The sequence below is a fragment of the Onychomys torridus genome, chromosome 11, assembly GCF_903995425.1.
Source record: "Onychomys torridus chromosome 11, mOncTor1.1, whole genome shotgun sequence".
In the NCBI taxonomy this organism is placed as follows: domain Eukaryota; kingdom Metazoa; phylum Chordata; class Mammalia; order Rodentia; family Cricetidae; genus Onychomys; species Onychomys torridus.
The window spans coordinates 23,604,922-23,625,300 of record NC_050453.1 but is presented as its reverse complement, the minus strand read 5'-3'; the positions used below and the strand labels follow the sequence as shown (position 1 = coordinate 23,625,300).

The 20,379-nt window shown below is 41.3% G+C and overlaps 1 non-coding gene across 1 annotated transcript; it reads left to right on the top strand.

The window, feature by feature from the left end:
* Positions 1-14,176: 14,176 nt before the first annotated feature.
* Positions 14,177-14,308, top strand: LOC118593572. The gene has a single exon (XR_004946249.1). It is a non-coding gene; the product is annotated as a small nucleolar RNA SNORA40 (small nucleolar RNA).
* The last annotated feature ends 6,071 nt before the right edge of the window (positions 14,309-20,379 follow it).

Below are 20,379 nucleotides of genomic sequence, written 5' to 3'. Positions count from 1 at the left end.
ACAACAAAAAACCCTGAAAGATAAAACAATTTGCAAAGAGTTACTGAATATATTTTGTGTGCTATGAACTAAGCATATAGACACAATTCAATCCTGGATGAATTCTCCAAATGGCTAGAGGACAGTCACTGAATGTCTATACTCAGCCTAAGACAAGTCTTCTTGTAACGTTTTGTAGTTGTTTTTGAGACAGGTTCTCACCATGTAGATCAGGCTGGCCTCCAACTCACAGAGATCTGCCTGTCTGTCTCCCAAGTGCGCACCGGTTAGTTTCTAAATTCATTTGACGCTAAGAAATCTCAATAGGGCACAGTGGCCCACACTTGTTATCCCACAGGTGGGGTAGGGGGAATGGGCAAGACAGGGAGATTGCTGTAACTCAATCTAAAACACAGACAAACCAAAACAAAAGCCCATATGTGGTGCACACCTTTGATACCAACATTTGGGAGCATCTTGGTGAGTTTGAGTTCACATAGGCAGTTAGATCCTGTCTCAAAGAAAACAAGTAGAAGAAATGTGCAAATAGCTCAAGTGTGAAAAGGTGCCTGGCAACTTGAGTTCCACATAAAGATGAAAGGAGAGAACCAATTCCACAAAGTTCTCTTCTGACCTACATACATGTGCTGGGGCAGGTGTGCCCCTTCAGCTAAAATTTAATTTTTTTTTTTCTCAAGATGAGGTTTCTCTGTGTAACAGACCTGGCCATCCTGGAACTCATTCTGTACACCAAGATAGTCTTAAACTCACAGAGATCTGCCTGCCTCTGCCTCCCAAGTGCTGGGATTAAAGGTGTGTGCCGCTACACCTGGCCTATTTGTTTGTATTTTATGTGAGTGTTTTCCTTGCATGTATGTAAAGTACCATGTACATGCAGTACAGTGGAGGCCACAAAAAGGCAATAGATCCCCTGGAAATGACATTACAGTAACAGACAATACTTCCATGTGAGTGCTGAGAACCGAACGCCTGTCCTCTGCAAGAGTAGCAAGGGTTCTTACCTGCTGAGCCAACTCTTCAGCCTTCTAAATTAAAAAACAAACACACAGATGTATTTTTAACAGCTGAGGATGTAGTGCAGTGTAAGAATGCCTCCCTAGCCTGCACAAAGCCTAGGTTGGATCCCCATTACCACATAAACCATACCTGATGGTTTGTGACTTTTTGTCATCCCAGCCTAGATTACAAAAAAGATGTTGGGTTTTCCCTTCCCAGATGCTTTTCCTGTGTGGCTTGGTAGAGTGTTTTCTTTTTATTGAGACAAGGTCTATGTAGTCATGGCTATCTGAGAATTCTCTATGTAGACCAGGCCGGCCTTGAACTCACAGGATCCACCTGCCCTGCTTTCTCAATGCTGGGATTAAAGGCATTCACTACTTTGCCTGGGCCATAGAGTGTTCTTGTTCTCTCTTGTTTGTTTTGCTCTTTATTCTTTGCTCTTTTGGGGGAGCCCACCACCTAGCTCCCAAATAAATGCACACACAGAGGCTTATTCTTTTCTTTTTTTAAGATTTATTTATTTATTATGTATACAGAAGAGGGCGCCAGATCTCATTCAGATGGTTGTGAGCCACCATGTGGGTGCTGGGAATTGAACTCAGGACCTCTGGAAGGGCAGTTGGTGCTCTTAACCTCTGAGCCATCTCTCCAGCCTCCAGAGGCTTATTCTTAATTATAAATGTCTGGCCTTAGCTTGGCATGTGTCTTGCCAGCTTTTCTTAACTTTAAATTATCCCATCTACCTTTTCCTACTTCTGCATTCTTACTTTCACTCTTTTTTTTTGTTGTTGTTTTTTGTTTTGTTTTTTGAGACAGGGTTTCTCTGTGTAGTTTTGCGCCTTTCCTGCATCTCGATCTGTAGACCAGGCTGGCTTCGAACTCACAAAGATCCACCTGGCTCTGCCTCCTGAGTGCTGGGATTAAAGGCGTGGGCCACCATTACTTTGACTCTTACACTGTAGCTGGTTGGGTGGCTGACCCCTAGCATCCTTCTCTCCTTGTTCTCTTGCTCTTTCTTTCTCCTAGATTTCTCCTTCTATTTATTCTCTCTGCCTGCCAGCCCCCACCCCATCCCCATCTGCCTTGCTATTGGCTGTTCAGTTCTTTATTAGACCATCAGGTGTTTTAAACAGGCACAGAAACACAGCTAAACAAAGTTAAACCAATGCAACATAAAGGAATGCAACACATCTTTGCATCATTAAACAAATGTTCCACAGCATAAAAAATTTAACATACCTTAAAATAATATTCTACACTATTCTCTTATGTGTTGTTTCATAGCATGTTTTCAGTCTCTGTACACTGTGAATATGTATTACTTTCATTGGTTAATAAAGAAATGACTGGTCTGCTGTGGAATAATCCTGTATACTGTGTGAATATATATCATTATGATTGGCTTAGTAAAACAAGCTGAATGGCCAAGAGCTGAACAGGATAAAGTTAGGTAGGAAAGTCAAACTGAGAATGATAGGATGAAGAAGGGCAGAGTCAGGAGTCACCAGCCAGTCAGAGAATGAGTCAGACACAGAAACTGGAATAGAGGTAAAAGCCACGAGCCTTGGGGCAGCATATAGAATAGAAATGGGTTAAGTTGTAAGAGCTAGTTAGTAACAAACCTGCATTATTGGCCAAGCATTTGTAATTAATATTGTCAGTTGTTGGGGAGCACGTGGCCGGGACAGGAAAACTCCACCAACGCTGTCTATAGCTGGGCAGAAAGAGATTGGGCAGGAGAGCCAGACTAGGAGGCTGCTGGGAAGGAGGGTGGAGTCTGGAGGAATTGCCGGCAGATGCATAGTCACATATTTAAAAATCACTGGTTCAAACCTGCTGAGATGGCTCAAAGGGCAAAGGTACCTGCCACACAAGCCTGAGTTGGACCCTCAGAACCCACATGAAAATGAGGGACTGTTTGGGTAGACTTTTCTTTCCTGCCTGCCAATTCCCAAATAACCGACACAGAGACTTAATATTAGTTATAAATGCTTGGCCAATATCTCAGGTCTGTTACTAGCTAACTCTTAACATTTTAAATTAACCCATATTTCTTATCTACCCTTTGCCATGTGGTGGTACCTTCTTTCAACACAGCACATACATCTTGCTTCTCTCTACATCTCTCATGACTCCTCAGACTCTCCCCTTCTTCCCAGCATTCTCTGTCCTGAAAACACTGCCTAGCTATTGGCCAATCAGCTTTTTATTGGCAATGAGAGCAACACATTTTCACAGTGTACAGAAGGATTATTCCACAGCAGGACTGACTCCATAAAGTTTCACACACGATGCTGTGTCATGCACAAACATCAAACACAAAAATGATTAAAAAAAAAACCCAATCCATATGAGATTAAACTTTCAATAAGCATGCCCCAATTCTGAAAAAAAAATTTTTTTTTTTTTCCCTAAAGCCACACTCAAAGAAGTCAGGCAGGATTTTCTTTATAGCAAAAGCTTGTCCCTGGATATAACTAATAAACCTGGGGTAGTACCTCATCCATGTAAGATGTTCTGACCTGGGGTTAGAACTCAGATCAGTCTGTGGCAAATTATCAAGACCATTAATCAGGACAGAAAGTACAAAGAGCCCTCTCAACAGGACAAGGATCTCCATTGCTTCAGGGTGCAAAATGGTAAAACAGGAAGTGGACTCACATTAAGTTTTTTCAGATGGTCTCTTATACATAAATTTAGATTATTTGGGGGGGGGGTTGTTTTGTCTTGTTTTCAAGATAGGGTTTCACTGTATAACATTGGCTGTCCTGGAACTCACTCTGTAGACCAGGCTGCCACAAATTCACAGAGATCTATGCCTGCCTCTGCCTTCTAAGTGATGGGATTAAAGGCGTCCACCACCACCACACCACACTACCACCACCTCCTCCACTACACCACACCACCACCACACCACACCACCACCACCACACCACCACCACCTCCTCCACCACCACCACCACCACACCACCACCACCACCACCTGGCTAGTTTATTCTTGTTTTAAGTAATTTTTATAGACTATTAGAAACTAAATTATAAAAGATTACAGGGAGGCCTCAGGTTCACCTATTTTCAGGGGAAGAATTCATTTATAAGTAACTGTGTATGGAATGTCTACTCTACTCTAGGCGATGGAGATACAGCAGTGCGCAAGGGACTCAGAGCCCCTGTCCTCATGGAAATGATCCTAACACAACTAAGCAAAGTGGCAGAGCAGGTCTAATTAAAAAGACTCAGTCCTAAAAATGCACTGATGGAAGACTACTGTTCAGCTGAAGAGTAGCACTGGTGGATGAGGAAGCTCCTGAGAGTTTCTGCTAGGCCCATTGTCAGGCAGCACAAAGAAGGCAAGTCTGTAGGACAGAAGGAGATATGACTATTGTATCAGGAAAGAAACATTGGATAGGGGAAAATAAATTTTAAATAAAACCAGAGACATGTGTTAGTTATTTGGCGGCGCTCTTACCCTGCGAGCAAACGTCCCGAAACATGACAAATCCACAGAAGAGTTTTTATTAAGATAGGAGAGAAAGAGACAGACGTGACAGGCCTGTGGGAAGCACACGTGGTCAAGAGGAAAAGGTGAAGCCAGTGCGAAAAAAATGGCGCCGGCTTATAAAGGGTGAGCTGCGCATGCATACAGGAACTCATGTGGCTACTCCACGCATGCGCGTAGATCACATGGCTGCGCGGGCTTTATGCAACCATGCAAAGCCACGGGGTCTTAGTCACACAAGATGTTTTGACCTGGAAATGGCTATTTTGAACTGGAATAACTAGGCGGAAGTGTCTAGGTCCACCGGGCATGTCCAACCGTGGGGGCATGTTGTGACTTCATATCAACATGTCCTTAGAAACTTTAAGGCATTGATCTGGAACCTACTGCACTGGAGATTCTTTAAGATGCTTAGAGAAGCTGGCGGTGGAGGCAGAGGCAGGTGGATCTCTGTGAGTTCAAGGCCAGCCTGGTCTACAAATCGAGTTCCAGGAAAGGTGCAAAGCTATACAGAGAAACCCTGTCTCAGAAAAAAATAAAAAATAAAAAAAGATGGGTAGAGAAATGCTCTTTATACTATAGAGATGTAGAGTATCAACATACACAAGTAGCCAGTTTGTAATTTCTTTTAATTATCCTGGGGGCATCAATAAGAATTATTGTAAATTACAGTGTGATCTTTATCATTGCTATAAACTATTAAATTCATACTTATAATCACTTGATAAGAAAACAGTAACTAAAATTCACAGGACAATAATTATGTGCTAGGTATGGTCCTAAATATTTTATGTATATTAGCTCCTTAAATATTAACAACAGTTCTTCTAAGGTACTTTTATGATCTTCAATTACATCTAAAAAAACAGGTGAGGCTGTAGTGACCCACGCTTTTAATCCCAACACTAGGGAGGCAGAGCCAGGCAGACTGAGTTTGAGGTCAGCCTTGTCTACAGAGCGAGTTCCAGGACAGCCAGGGCTACACAAGAAACCCTGTCTGGAAAAAACAAAAACTGACTGAAGTGAGGTAGCTGGCCCTTGGAACAAAAATCTGTGGGCCTAGAAACAAATTTTAGAAGCGATTTCTCCTCACAATATCTTTTTCTTTTCTTTCTTTTCTTTTCTTTTTTTTACAGAACACTTTTTATTTTTCACTAAGACTTTCCCAGAGGATGTAACTAAGCTAGTCACCACCCCTGCCCTCCCCCCCCCCCCCCAGGGTTAGTGCACAGTCACTGCTGTAAAGCAGATACAAACAGTTTCAAGGACTGGAACCAACTGTAACTGGCAAAAAACACTTTCTCTCTGAATTATCATAAAAATGTTTAAGTAAAAAAAAAGAAAGGAGGGGCTGGGGAGATGGCTCAGTGGTTAAGAGCACTGGCTGCTCTTCCAGAGGACCCGGGTTCAATTCCCAGCAACCACATGGTGGCTCTCATCTGTCTGAAACCTCAATTCCAGGAGATCTAACACCTTCATACCAATGCACATAAAATTAAAGTTAAATAAATTTAAAAAGAAAGAAAGAAAGAAAGGAGCAAAGGGGCAGTGGTGGTTTCAGAATGAAAAGATCATTCACTGTCATGTCATCCATTCAATCTTGGCTCTAGTAACAAAATGGAAACAGGGTTGCTATCATACAAAATGTTCACTACAGCACACTTTGTGTCTTATTTTCCAGCGGAGAAAATGCAAATAGTATATTCCTTAAGATGTTATATAAGAAAATAATAAAAATACCCTTTCCTATTAAAAACAAACCAAAAACCAGAAACCAACCAACTAACCAAACAACCAAACAACCAAAGCCGAGGAGGAGGAGGAGGAGGAGGAGGAGGAGGAGGAGGAGGAGGAGGAGGAGAAAGGAGGAGGAGGAGGAAGAAGAGGAGGAGGAGAAGGAGGAGGAGGAGGAGAAAGGAAGAGGAGGAGGAGGAGAAAGAAGGAGGAGGAGGAGGAAGAAGAAGAGGAGGAGGAGGAAGAAGGAGGAGGAGGAGGAAGAAGGAGGAGGAGGAGCAAAGAAAAGGAGAAAGAAACAGAAGCACAGTAGGTGCAGTGACCCTCACACACCACACGTCAACTCAATGACAGACCTGGTATTTAATCCTAAGTATAGCCTAGTATACCAGGCTTTTTCTTTAGGGCCACCAACCAGTTCCCAAATCGTGACACAGAGACTGATTATTAGTTTTGAATGCCCGGCCTTTTCCCTACGGGCTTTTTACCTTTCTTTCTGTATGTCCAACTCTTTCTTTTTTAAATTCATTAATTTTTATTTCATGTGCATTGGTGTTTTGCTGTGGGTGTCAGGTCCCTTGGAACTGGAATTACAAACAGTTGTGAGCTGCCATGTGGATGCTGGGAATTGAACCCGGGTTCTCAGGAAGAGCATCCGTGCTCTTCACCACTGAGCCATCTCTCCAGTTCCCTGTATGTCCTACTCTGTTTGCTGGCTAGTGGTTGCCTGGCAGGACCCGGGTGTCTCCCTTTCTTTCTCCCTCATTTTCTCCTCCTCCTCCTTCTCTCAAGCCTAGATTCAACCTCCTATTTATTCATTCTCTCTGGCAGGCAGTCCCACCTATTCTCCTGCCTAGCTGTTGGCCGTTCAGCTTATATATCCTTATGTAATGAAACAAATGCAGCATAATCAAGTGTAACACATCTTTACACAGCTCAAGTAATATTCTGTAGCATAAACAAATGTAGCACATCTTTTTACATGGCTCTGAGGGTCAGGAGGTTACTGCACAAATGTGAACTCCTGAGTTTGAATCTTCAGAACACACCCAAAGCCAGATGTGGTAGTGTGAATCTTAATCTCAGGGTTGCAAAGGGGAGATGAGAGGCACAAAAGGAGAATCTTCAGATGCTCAAAGGCCAGCAATCCTGTCTGTAGTGGTGAATGACAAAAAAAGAAATCACATCTCAAATAAAGCAGGTGAGGACTGACATTTCAAACCTCCATACATTCACCATGGCAAGTGCATGCCTGCATTCACATCACACACACACACACACACACACACACACACACACACACACACATCACACACATCACACACATCATATATACTCACATGTCACACAAACATCATCACATATATATATATATATATATATATATATATATATATATACACATATCACACACCACACACACACACACACATATATACATACACATATTACACACATCATTTACACAGCTACACGTATCACATATATTTAGATATACATATATACAGACACATCATGCACACAGATATAAATATCACATACACATATATGTAGTTGGCAGAGCATGAGACTCGTAATCTCAAGGTCATGGGTTTGTGTCTCACTTTGGGCCCCAGATAAAGCATTACTCTAATTATACTTAATGAAAATTCAGGAGTCAGATAGTGGGGTAAGAGCATAAAAGATCAGAGAAGCGAAACACCACCAGTCCTTCCTACCTGCCCTGTTCCTTCCTCCAAACAGTCAGATCCCTTTCCACCCTGCCTTACTACTTCCTCTCCCATCTGTCCTCAGTCTTCCAAAACCTCTGTCATTAATTTTGGTTGGCTAGTGGCTAACTCTGGCCTCTGGCTCCAAGCAAGCTTTTCTTTTCTTTTTTCTTCTGTTTTTTGTTTTTTTGTTTTGGTTTGGTTTTTTGAGACAGGGTTTCTCTGTGTTGTTTTGGAGCCTGTCCTGGATCTCACTCTGTAGTCCAGGCTGGCTTCAAACTCACAGAAATCTGCCTGGCTCTGCCTCCTGAGTGCTGGGAGTAAAGGTGTGGGCCACCACTGCCTGGCCCAAGCAAGCATTATTTGTCAGAGCATGATCAGAAAAAAATCACACGACATTTCCTCATTTTGGTCTAAAAAAAAGAAGGAAGATTTTTAACTAAAATAGTAAAACATACAATAATTATATACAAATGTATACAGGTAAGGATTACATTATCTATGTCCAGTCCATTTGCATTTGACAAATTCAGAGAAAATACATTATCTATCCTATTTTGGAGTTCAAAGTGTATCAAATTCACTTTCCATCCTAACTTGTAGTACCAACACAAAACTATCTTTTTTGGTTTTTCGAGACAGGGTTTCTCTGTAGCTTTGGAGCCTGTCCTGGACTAGCTCTGTAGCCCAGGCTGGCCTCGAACTCACAGAGATCCACCTGACTCTGCCTCCTGAGTGTTGGGATTACAGGCATGCACCACCACCGCCCGGCTATCTTTATATGTCTCTCAACCTTATACACTTTACCCCTCTTTCATGAGTTTCTTTTCTGAGTCTAGTAACAAGGGAAACTATATCTAGTCTTCACTTCCATCAGAGACCTGAGAAGAGTGAAATGTTACCTAATAACAGGGACTCTTCCTGCCTGGACAGTTGCCCAAAGTTTCTCTGTAACATTGGGGCATCCAACTTTGGCCTACAGGTCTAGCATGTCTGACCGACTTTCCTATGAAGTGGGAATTTTGAAGGACTGTCCTTCCGTGTCTTGGCAAAGTTTGGCAGCCATCTTTCTTGCATCCTGCTGGTCCAGTTTGGACAGTAACTGTCAGCAATTGAGGCAAGGGCAGTTTCATTGCCCACATGGCTAGCTTTTGCCATAAAGAAAACAAACTTCATATGGAGTTTCTTCCATGCCCATTACATTTCTTTGAAGTAAATGAGTGCTGTCAGGAGCAGCTGTGTCTCAATTGTCATGAAAAGCCTTAGGTTATTAAAACATTTTAAATGCCATATTCTGTATGTCTTTGAAGTATCTGAAGACCATCTGTCTATCTAAAATACATGTTTGACCTTGAAAACACATCTAACATGACTACCAGTTTGATTGTAATAAGTAACTACTAACCTGTATTTCTTTATTACCCTAAATAGTTTGTCATAATAACTTCCAAGGGGCTGGAGATATGGCTCAGAAGTTAAGAGCACTAGTTGCTCTTCCAGAGGTCCTGAGTGCAATTCCCAGCAACCGCATGGTGGCTTACAACTGTCTATAATGAGATCTGGCGCCCTCTTCTGGTGTGCAGAATTAAATTCTAACAAAAAAAAAAAGCTTTCAAGGACTAGAAATTTACATTACATTGTTAAAAATCCTGTACAGGTGCAATACCTTAAACAAGAGTAGAAACATAGGTATAGTAGGTTCTAACAAAAATAACCTTCAAGTTATATCAATATACAAAAATATCTTAAACATATATTCAGTATACAAAAATAACCTCAAATTTGTATCACACTACATAAATCCATATCAATGTAAAATATTTAAAACTAGTTTTTTTTGTTTGTTTAAAAGTAGATTCAATAATCTTCCCTTTATCCTATTTTCTTTTTCTTTCTTTCTTTCTTTCTTTCTTTCTTTCTTTCTTTCTTTCTTTCTTTCTTTTTTTATTTGAGCTGAGGATCGAACCCAGGGCCTTGTGCTTGCTAGGCAAGCACTCTACCACCAACCGCCTGCCCCCCCCCCCCCCCCCCGTGTAGTTTTGGTGCCTGTCCTGGATCTTGCTCTGTAGACCAGGCTGGCCTCGAACTCACAGAGATCTGCCTGGCTCTGCCTCTTGAGTGCCGGGATTAAAGGCGTGCGTCACCACCGCATGGTTTATCCTATTTCTATACCCCCTCTTTCTTTTTGGAATGAGATCTCTAAATCTAATCTCCTCTGTTCAGCTTTTTTCCTGATCATTACTAATAACAACTTGTACCCAACCCCCCTAAACAATGACAAATATCCCTAATTTATTTTGGGAGATGTGGGCATCATTCTCTAGACTACTTCCTGATGTTTTAGGGATGCTGTTACCTTTGAGGGGCCCTGAGAAAATTTAGGATTATGGTCAAGTCCTGACTGGAGTATTCTGTGAGGCTGGATCATCTCAGCCAGCAGCCTTGAACTTGATGTTGTTCTGGATGCAGAACTCAGAGGACACTTTAGCAGAGGTGCTCCAAGATGTTGGATGGTCTGGACCATCTGCTCCCATTAGAGATTTTTCAGGGGGTCTTCCTCGATCAAACCTAATTTTTCTTAAACTGGAATGAATCCATAGTCTCTCATTTCCTGTGGAAACAAAAGCATAACTTCTCCCCCAACATACCTTTGGACTTAAATTTTGAAGTTAAGATATTTTGTAAATATATATGGTGGTTTAATCAAGCAGTTTCCATAATCCAAGGTCTCTTAGCAACCAAAAAATTTAAAGACAACATCATAACATACAGAATCTAGACTGTGTATTTTCCATCTTTGCGGGCCTTATTATATTTTTTTACTCTATTTCTTTTTAGACGACTTTACTATTTTATTCTTAAATTAGTTTGTAAATAATTTTTCTTTTCTCTTCCAAGCCTATGTATATTTTTAAATACATTGTAATCCATTTAGAGCTTTTTTCCATGGGAATTTGTCCTTTCTGTGTATCTGTAACCTTTTCTGTCTGCATGTGCAAAACCCCAAATCTGTCATGAGCGACCTAGCACTTGTAGCTCAAGTCTAAAGGCAGCTGCTGAGAAACTCCTCTCTGTACTTCAGTCCCTATGAGAGACTTCTGATACCCACATGCTGCTTAGCTCATGGCAGTTGGTGGCAGGCTCCATCTCTTGGGCAGTTGTCCAGAGATGTATCTCTGCACTGTGGCCAGCTTGAGAGACTAGGACACTCAGTGTGGCTCTGTTTCTGTGTATCTAATGCCGCACCCCCCCTTCTTTTGCTTTCTCAGGATTTATGTGGATGTACATGTGTCACACTGGAAAGCCATATGTAGGCAGAGTTTTCATGTCCTGAGAGCCTGCTTCTAAATTACCACCCAGAGGTTTATATAAATTGTAAATGCTTGATAATAGCTCAGGCTTACTACTAAATAGCTCTTATATTTAAGTTGACCTATTTCTATCAATCTATGCTTGCCACGTGGCTTGTGGTTTTACCTATCCTCTAGTACATTTTGTTCCCCAAGTGGCTGGCTGGCATCTCCCTCATTCGACCCTTCTTTAACCCAGCATCCTCAGTCTGATCACCCCACCTATACCATTTGCCTGGCTATTAGCCAATCAGTGTTTTATTAGTAATGAGCACAATCCACAGCAGGCCTTAGCTTAGGCTTGTCCCACTAGCTCATATACACTAACCCATTTATATTAATGCACGTTCTGTCACATGGATCACTACCTCATCTTTCCATACTGCCCATGCTTCTTCCTTCACATGTGGCATCAAGACAGGAAAGACAATAGAGTATTTTTTCTAAAACTGGCAAATACAAATGGACTAGACATTGTAAATGTAATTCTTACCAGATAATTATTATGTATAGTTTTATTGTGGTAGAGTGTAAATGCATTTTTCTTTGGGCCTCCAGCTCAAAGAACAACATGGTGACTTATTATGAAAGCTTGGCCTATAGCTTAGGCTTTTCTAACTAGCTCTTATAACTTAAATTAACACGTTTCTATTCATATATGTGTTGCCACATGACTCATAGCTTTTACCTCTCCTCCATATTGCCCACACTGCTTGCTCTGTATCTCCTGACATCTCTGTTTTCTCCTTCCCAGCATCCTTTCTATCTTGAAAATCCTGCCTCGCTATTGGCTATTCAGCTTATTAAACCAGAGTGACACATCTTCACAGTGTACAAAAACATTATTCCACAGCATCAGAGTTAAACACTTTTTTATTTAGACAAAAATGGGGAAATGTTGTGGATAATTTTGCTACACTGAGAAGGTGTGTCTTTGCCAAAGTGCCTTCTGATTGGTCTAATAAAGAGCCAAATGACCAATAGGAGGAAGGTGTTAATCTGGACTTCTGGGGGTAGAGAAAACTCTGGGAAGAAGAAAGGTGGGGACACCAGGAGATGCAGAGCAAGCAGGGTGTGCAGAAGGAGAGGTAACAGCCACAACTCAGTGGCAGAATGTAGATTAATATAAATGGGTTATTTTAAGTTATAAGAGCTAGTTAGTAAAAAGCCTAAGGTATAGGCCGAGCTTTCATAATTATTAAGTCTCCACATCATTATTTGGGAGCTGGCAGGACATAGAAAGACTTGTTACAAATAAATCTTTATTGTAGGAACACAAGAAAATTTTCCTTCCATCCTCTAAAGGTTTGAGGGGATGAACTAAGAAAAAATAAATAGACTAGGCAGGAAAAATGCATATATTAATGTTCCAAAGAAGAAAAAGTCACAACTTGGGGCTAGAGGTGTATCACAGGAGTGTCCTTGATCACTAGTCCAACATTACTAAGAAAATTACATATCTTTTTGTCCTTTTTTTCTTTAAATAGGGAAGAGAGCTAATAAGGAATGTCAGCAAATACTGAATTATTATTGGGGGAACTTAACCTCCTTAAACAACATATACTACCCTAGGACAAATGTATTGAGCCAGCACAATAGAAAATGGGTTTATAGCTCGGCAGTGGTGGCACATGCCTGTAATCCCAGCACTCATGAGGCAGAGGCAGGTGGATCTATGTGAGTTCGAGGCCAGCCTGGTCTACAAAGTGAGTTCCAGGACAGACTCCAAAGCTACAGAGAAACCCTGTCTCCAAAAACAAAAACAAAAACAAAAACAAAAACAAAAAAAAAAAAAAAAAAAGAAAGAAAGGAAGAAAAAGAAAAAGAAAATGGGTTTATAAGTGATTCTCCATAGGACTAAGACAAAGGACAATAATGTGTGTCAAAATTGTGTGTGAAGACAGATGTCGTCAATGTTTCTTCCATGTATTTCATCTTTTCTGGCTGGTGAAATTTCAATTAAGATGGAAGGCAATTGTGCCCCTGGATGCAGACAGTCAGATAAGGGATTTTGTAGTAAGCCTCTGTTTGTGCTCAAAACAGGAAGAAATGAAGTCAAAGAGACTTTAACTATGTGGAAGATTATAAAAACTCTCAGAATGACAAAGCATCACCCATCACTGAGCTACTATTTTGAGATCCTCAACAGTATATTATGTTTTTGTTTGTCTGAGTCAGGGTCTCTCTATTATGCAGCCCTGGCTATCCTGGATCTCACTATTTAGATCCGGCTGGCTGGCCTCAATGCCTGTCTCTGCCTCCCAAGTGCTGGGATTAAAAGTTTTTACCACCAAACCCAGCTAATTTTATGGAATATGACTCATAAAAATATTTCTAAGATAAGTATAATAAAGTTATTGCCAGACAGTGGTGGCACACGCATTTAATCCCAGTGCTCGGGAGGCAGAGGCAGGTGGATCTCTTTGAGTCTGAGGAACAGAGTGAGTTCCAGGATAGCCAGGACTGTTTCACAGAGAAACTGTCTTGAAAAACCAAAAAAAAAAAAAAAATAATAATAATAATAAAATAAAGTTAGAATACAAACTTACATATAAACTGCTTTAAAAATATTTTTATAGAGCTGGGCGGTGGTGGTGCACTCCTGTAATCCCAGCACTCGGGAGGCAGAGGCAGGTAGATCTCTGTGAGTTCGAGGCCAGCCTGGTCTACAGAGCTAGTCCAGGACAGGTTCCAAAGCTACAGAGAAACCCTGTCTGGAAAAACAAAACAAAACAAAAAAAAATTTTTATAGCACTTGTGGTTTTTTTCCTAATGATTTATTATTACATATAGTGTTCTGTCTGCATGTATGCCTGCAGGCCAGAAGAGGGCACCAGGTCTCATTATAGATGGCTGTGAGCCAAGTGCTCTTAACCTCTGAGCTATCCAGCCCCCTTGTGTTTTTGTTCAACTGGTAGACAAAGGCAGGGAAGACAGGTGAAAAAAATAAATCCTATTTTGCAATTCAAAATTCATTGCTCAGTGTGAGTTTTGATATATACAAGAAATACGATACACAAGACAGCTCAAAGGGTTGATGGGGCTAATGAAATCTGTCTTGAACATGAGGTTGAAGTTGAAGGTGTCTAAAAATGAATGTTTGTTTCAGTGTAGCATTGGCATTTCCTACCTACAGATTAGTATTCTGAGTGAATTAGGGTCAGACCTACCTTAAAATGATTCCTAAAGTAAACTGAGGTGCCAGAGTTCCTCCAGGGGAGGGCTTCCAAGTTTTTATGAGTATATGTCTTTAAATCAAGGAGTGGTAAAATAATAAAGGGTTGACAGGACAACTGGATTAAGCATCTTTCTTTGAGAAAGGGCTATTTTCAGATTTCCTTTTTTCAACTCCTACATAGGATTTCCCTGTGTGATAGCTCTGGCTGTACTGGAACTCACTATGTAGACAAGGCTGGTTTTGAACTCACAGAGATCTGCTTGTCTCTGCTTCCTGAGTGCTGGGATTAAAGATGTGCATCACCATTGCTGTGGAATAATCCTTTTGTACACTGTGAAGATTTGTCGCTCAAATTGGTTTAATAAAACGCTGATTGGCTGGTAACCAGGCAGGAAGTATAGGTGGGACAACCAAGCTAGAATGATGGGAAGGAGGGTGGAGTCAGAGGAGATGCCAGCCAGCTGCCAGCACCAAGGAAGCAGAGCATGTAGAAAATGAGGTAAGGAGCCATGAGCTATGCAGCAAAGCATAGTTAAGAAATATGGATTAATTTATATGTAAGAGTTAGGTAGTAACAAAACTGAGCTATCAACCAAGCATTTAAGTAATTTTAGTCCTTGAGTCAGTTATTTGGGAAGCAGATGCTGGTTATTTGAGTACAGGCGGTCAGGACAGGAAAACTCTGCCTACATACAACCACCCAGCTTTTTTCTAGAAATCTTTTTTTTTTTAAAGATTTATTTATTTATTATGTATACAGTGCTGTGTCTGCATGTATGCGTGCAGGCCAGAAGAGAGCATCAGATCTCATTACAGATGATTGTGAGCCACCATGTGGTTGCTGGGAATTGAACTCAGAACCTCTGGAAGAACAGCCAGTGCTCTTAACCTCTGAGCCATCTCTCCAGCGCCTATTTCTAGAAATCTTAAACTTGACTGATCCTGATGGAAGAAGAAATCACATGTGTAATTCCTTAAATAAAAATTTTAAGGAATTTATCATGAAACCTTAATTCTAGCACTTAGCTGAAGGCAGGCAGTGAGCCAGCCTGATCTAAATAGTGAATTCAAGGCCAGCCAGCGCTACATATTGTTGTGGAATATTTGATCACACCATGAACTCCAAGACTGCTATTTACTGGAAAAAAACTGTTTCTAGTTGTGGCGTGGCTCAGCCCTAGCACACACATTTAAAATTCAAGAACTTTCTGCTTGAATAATGTAAACAGGATTAAATAAAGTCAACCACAGGTGGAGCAAGTGGCCAGTTGACAGGCAGTGAACATAGGATTATTAAGAAAAATCTAAAGAATAAGAAGGAGTCAAGAGGATGGACAGAGAGATACACAGGAAGTAGAAGGGAGGGACATGACGTCGGGGGACTCTTGTTTGAGGCGGTGTAGAAGGGGATGCTTCTGGGATGCTGGCTGAGGAGGAAGGTCAGCTGGTGCTTTCTCTGCTTTTTATGAGATAGCAGGCTTTCACTCCAGCATCTGGTGCCAGAGTCTTTATTGGTAAAATTGAACAATTGAGATTTTGTTAAAAACAACATCGGGACTCTAACATGTGACATGACCACACAGCACACCCACACATTCCAGACTTCTGGAATATGCATAAGACATGGACCAATGAATGCAGATCAATAAGGGACAAGATAGGTAACCCTTTGCCATCAGGAAACACCTTAGGGGACCTACTGCAGGCCCCAATACAAATTTTGGTTCAATCATTCCCTGTCAGCATTGGAAAAATTCATCCGCAGAACAATTAAAAGACTTGATACCTGTTATTAAAAACAACTCTGCTCTGAATGTGATGAAGGACAGAACAGCTTCAGAAGATAAAACAAAAAGGCTGGAAGAGATCAGAAAACAAGCATTTTGGCAAACTGCTACAAATGGTCAGAGACCAAAGCTAAAAATACAAATGAATGGCATTGAAATTTGAAGTTTAGTAGACACAGGAGCAGATATAACAATTTTACCATAGTAAGCTTTTTTGTAGGCCTCCAGCTCACAAATACACAACAACATGGAGACTTTTACCCCCCTTTGGTATTTTCAGACAGGGTTTCTCTGTGTAGCTTTGCAGCCTGTCCTCTACTATGCAGACTAGGCTGGCCTTGAACTCACAGAGATCCACCTGCCCCTGCCTCCTGAGTGCTGGGATTAAAGGCATGCACCACCACTGACTGGCTGAGACTTATTAATAATTATGAAATCTTGACCTTTAGCTTAGGCTTGTCTCAACTAGCTCTTACAACAGGATTAACCCATTTATAATAATCTATGTTCTATCATTACCTCTTTTCCATCTTGCACCCCGTTTCCTCTCTGTGTCTCCTGGCATCTCCTCAGCATAATCAGTGTACCTAGATTCCTCCTCCTCTTCCTCTGTCTCTCCTGGAAACTCTGCCTCTCTCTCCTGCCTAGCTATTGGCCAATCAGCTCTTTATTAAACCAATCACAGTGATACATCTTCACACAGTGTAAACAAATATTCCACAACATTTCACCAAAATCTTGGCATCCAGATTGGCCTCTTCAGGATGTAAATATTCAGCTTCTGAATTCAGAGATTGGAACTTTAGCTCAGGTAAAACAAAGTAGAAGGTGGGTCACATGTATAAAGCCAGAAGGACAGGCAGGGAAATTAAAGCCATATGTGTCTAACTACTGTGGAACAATCTTTGAACACTGTAAATATTGGTTAATAAAGAGGTGACTGGCCTACAGCTGGGTAGGAAGAGAATGGGTGTGAGAGTCAGACTAGGAGGACACTGGGAAGAAGAAGGGTGGAGCCTGGAGTAGCCGCCAGCTAGCCACAGGGGAAGCAGGACATGTACAAATTGAGGTAAGAAGCCATGAGCCATGTGGTAGAACATAGATTTTTTTAAAAATGGGTTAATTTAAGTTGTAAGAGCCAGTTAGTAATAATTCTGAGCTACTGGCCAAGCATTTATAATAAATACCGAGTCTTCATGTTGGTTATTTGGGAACTGGCGGGTGGGAAAGAAAAGTCCACCTATAACTAACATAGCAATGAATTTGTTGGGACGTGGTTTTGTTACAGCAATAGAAAACAGATTAACATTCCTCCAATCTCAGAAACAAACCATAAAATCAAGAATACATCTGACAAAGTTATTAAAAGGTATTATCAAGAGCAGTCGCAGACCCTTCAGGTCTTACACAAGCAGGGCACACCAGCTGGTGGTCTTTCAAAGACACCAGCAGCCATACCTTTAAAATGGTCAACTGCACACCTGTGTGGGTGGCACAATGGCCTTTGACATCAGAAAAATTACAGGTACTAAATGCTCAATAGGTGAAGAATTGACCAGTCCTTGACATTCTCCTACATTTGTTATTAAAAATAAGTCTGGGAGATGTAGAATGGTAACAGATCTGTGAGGTATAAATAAGGTGATTCAGCCAATGGGCTCTTTATAGCCTGTAATTCCCTTGCCTTCTTTATTACCTAAGGGATGGTCTATTATAGTGTTGCAGAATATAGTGTGTTGTTTATACTGTAAAGATGTGTCTCTGCTTAAGACACCTTCTGATTGGTTTAATAGAGAGCTAAGTAGCCAATAGCTAGGCAGGAGAGAATAGGTGTGACTACTGGGCAGGGAGAGAAACTGGGAGGAATTTAGATGAGTGATTTCGCCAACAGATTCAGAACAAGTCAGATGTGCAATACCAAGAAGAGGTAACCAAGCCATGTGGCAGAAGGTAGATAAAAAATGATGGGTTAAATTATAACAGTTTGGAAAAGCCTAAGCTAAGGCCAACCTTTCATAATTAATAATAATTCTCCAGGTGATTGTTTGCAGGCTGGAGGTCCAAAGATAGTCAGACAAGAAAGCTTGCTATAACAGTGATCGAGCTAAAAGACTACTTTTTAACTATACCTTTACAAGAATAAGATAGCCAGGTGGTGGTGGCGCACGCCTATAATCCCAGCACTTGGGAGGAAGAGGCAGGCAGATCTCAGTGAGTTCGAGGCCAGCCTGGTCTACAAAGCGAGTCCCAGCACAGCACAGCACAGCCAGGACTGTTACACAGAGAAACCCTGTCTCGAAAAACCAAAAAGAATAAGATAGGGAAAAATTTTTCTTCACAGTACCTACTTTTAACAATTCTCAGCCTGTTAAAAGACACCCCTGGAAAGTTCTTCCACATGGACTGTTAAATAGCTCCATCTTGTGTAAATATTTTGTACAACAGCTGGTAGAAATAATTTGTAAACAGTGTCTTCAATCTAACATCTATCAGTATATGGATAATATCTTACTGGCTGATTCAGATGCAGATACTTTTGAAAAAATGTTTGATGAAGTAAAGAGGAAAACAACATGATGCCATCTAGGAAATAAAGTAGAGAAATACAAAACAATGCAAAACAGAAAAACAACACAACACAATCTCAGGGTTCACAGTGTGACCTAATATCCTGCAACATCTGGCTGGTCTGTTACTTGTTACATAGGTCCAGTTTTGCCTCAAACAGTATCCTTCACCTTTCCGAGTGCTAGGATTACAAGCCTGAGTTACCATGCCTGACCCCCAAATGTCTCTGTACATTATATCTTTCCATTTCAATCTGGTTCTATGTCTACTCTATGCAACAGCTTTCTCCAAATCTATCTAGTGTCCTTTCTTCTTCCACAATCTACAGGACACATTTTAATTCACATCTTACCTGATCTGTTACATTTAATATTTTAAATGAGTTTCCTTGATACTTTTCTCCTGTCTTCCTTCCTTTATTCCTGTTTGCTCCTTCTTACTGTCCTCATTTTGGCTTTTTCCCTCTTCTCATGCCTCAAATGCATGTATCTTCCTCTCTAGGCCATTACCCTCTAGTATTTATGGCTCCAAGGACTGTCCATATTCACAGAAGCACACTTTAAACTGTCTTGGTTTCCAACCCATGTTATTTAATATTTATGTGTCTAAAAGACATCCCACAGATCTCTCTTAGAATTAAAAATAGTGTAACTCAGCTTCAAATCAGAACATTCATCTCCTTGTCCAAGGCATGTCTTCCTACTTACACATCACCACTGTCTCTTCCTTATCTTCATAATTGTTCTCTCCTACTTTTCCAAATCATCCTTTACATGGCAACCAGTGATCTCTCTCTCTCTACCCAGCTCCACTTCCTGGGGACTGATCACCAGGTTTAACTGTGCTAAGAACACATTCTACCACTGAGCTAACGTCCTAGTGGTCTTCCTCGCTTAAATTAAGCCCAAACTGGTCTCCATCTCCAGAGCTCAAACAATCCTCCTGCCTCAAGCTCCAGGCCAGCACTAACATGCCCAAGCTGGCAAGCAGTGATCTTTTTACAATACAAATGTAATTGCTCACACCTCTGCTTAGACCCTTCAAAGCCTCTTCTTTGCCCTTAGGATAAAATAAATGTACACGATCTTTCGTCATCAGTTTCCTCCCTTTGCCATAGACCTTAGGTATTACCTTTTCCTTTAGTCACATTAGGCTGCTGGCAGCTCCAGAACATACGGGAGCCCCACTCCCCTCTCCCGCCCCCCATTTCAATTCCCAACAGTCCTCCACGAGTCAGCCTAGGAGACATTTTCGACAGGAAGTGAGAGCTCAAAAGGAAAATACTGAAGGGATGAATTCCAAGAAAGGCTCTGAGAAGCGCTGCAAGGTCCAGGTTTCAGAACGTCCGGGTGACAGGAAGTTCAAAGCAAAGGTTAAATGCAGATCTTGAACTTTCACCCAAGTTCACCAAGCAGTCCAACTCCTGTACTATTCCGCCCTTACGTGTCATGGCTGCCAGCCCCACTCTCCCAATCGGCCTCCAAGTCTGATACCAGACAGCTCTGGCGCCACCAAGTCTTCCGCAGACATGTACGTTACTCTCTCCACTTCTTAG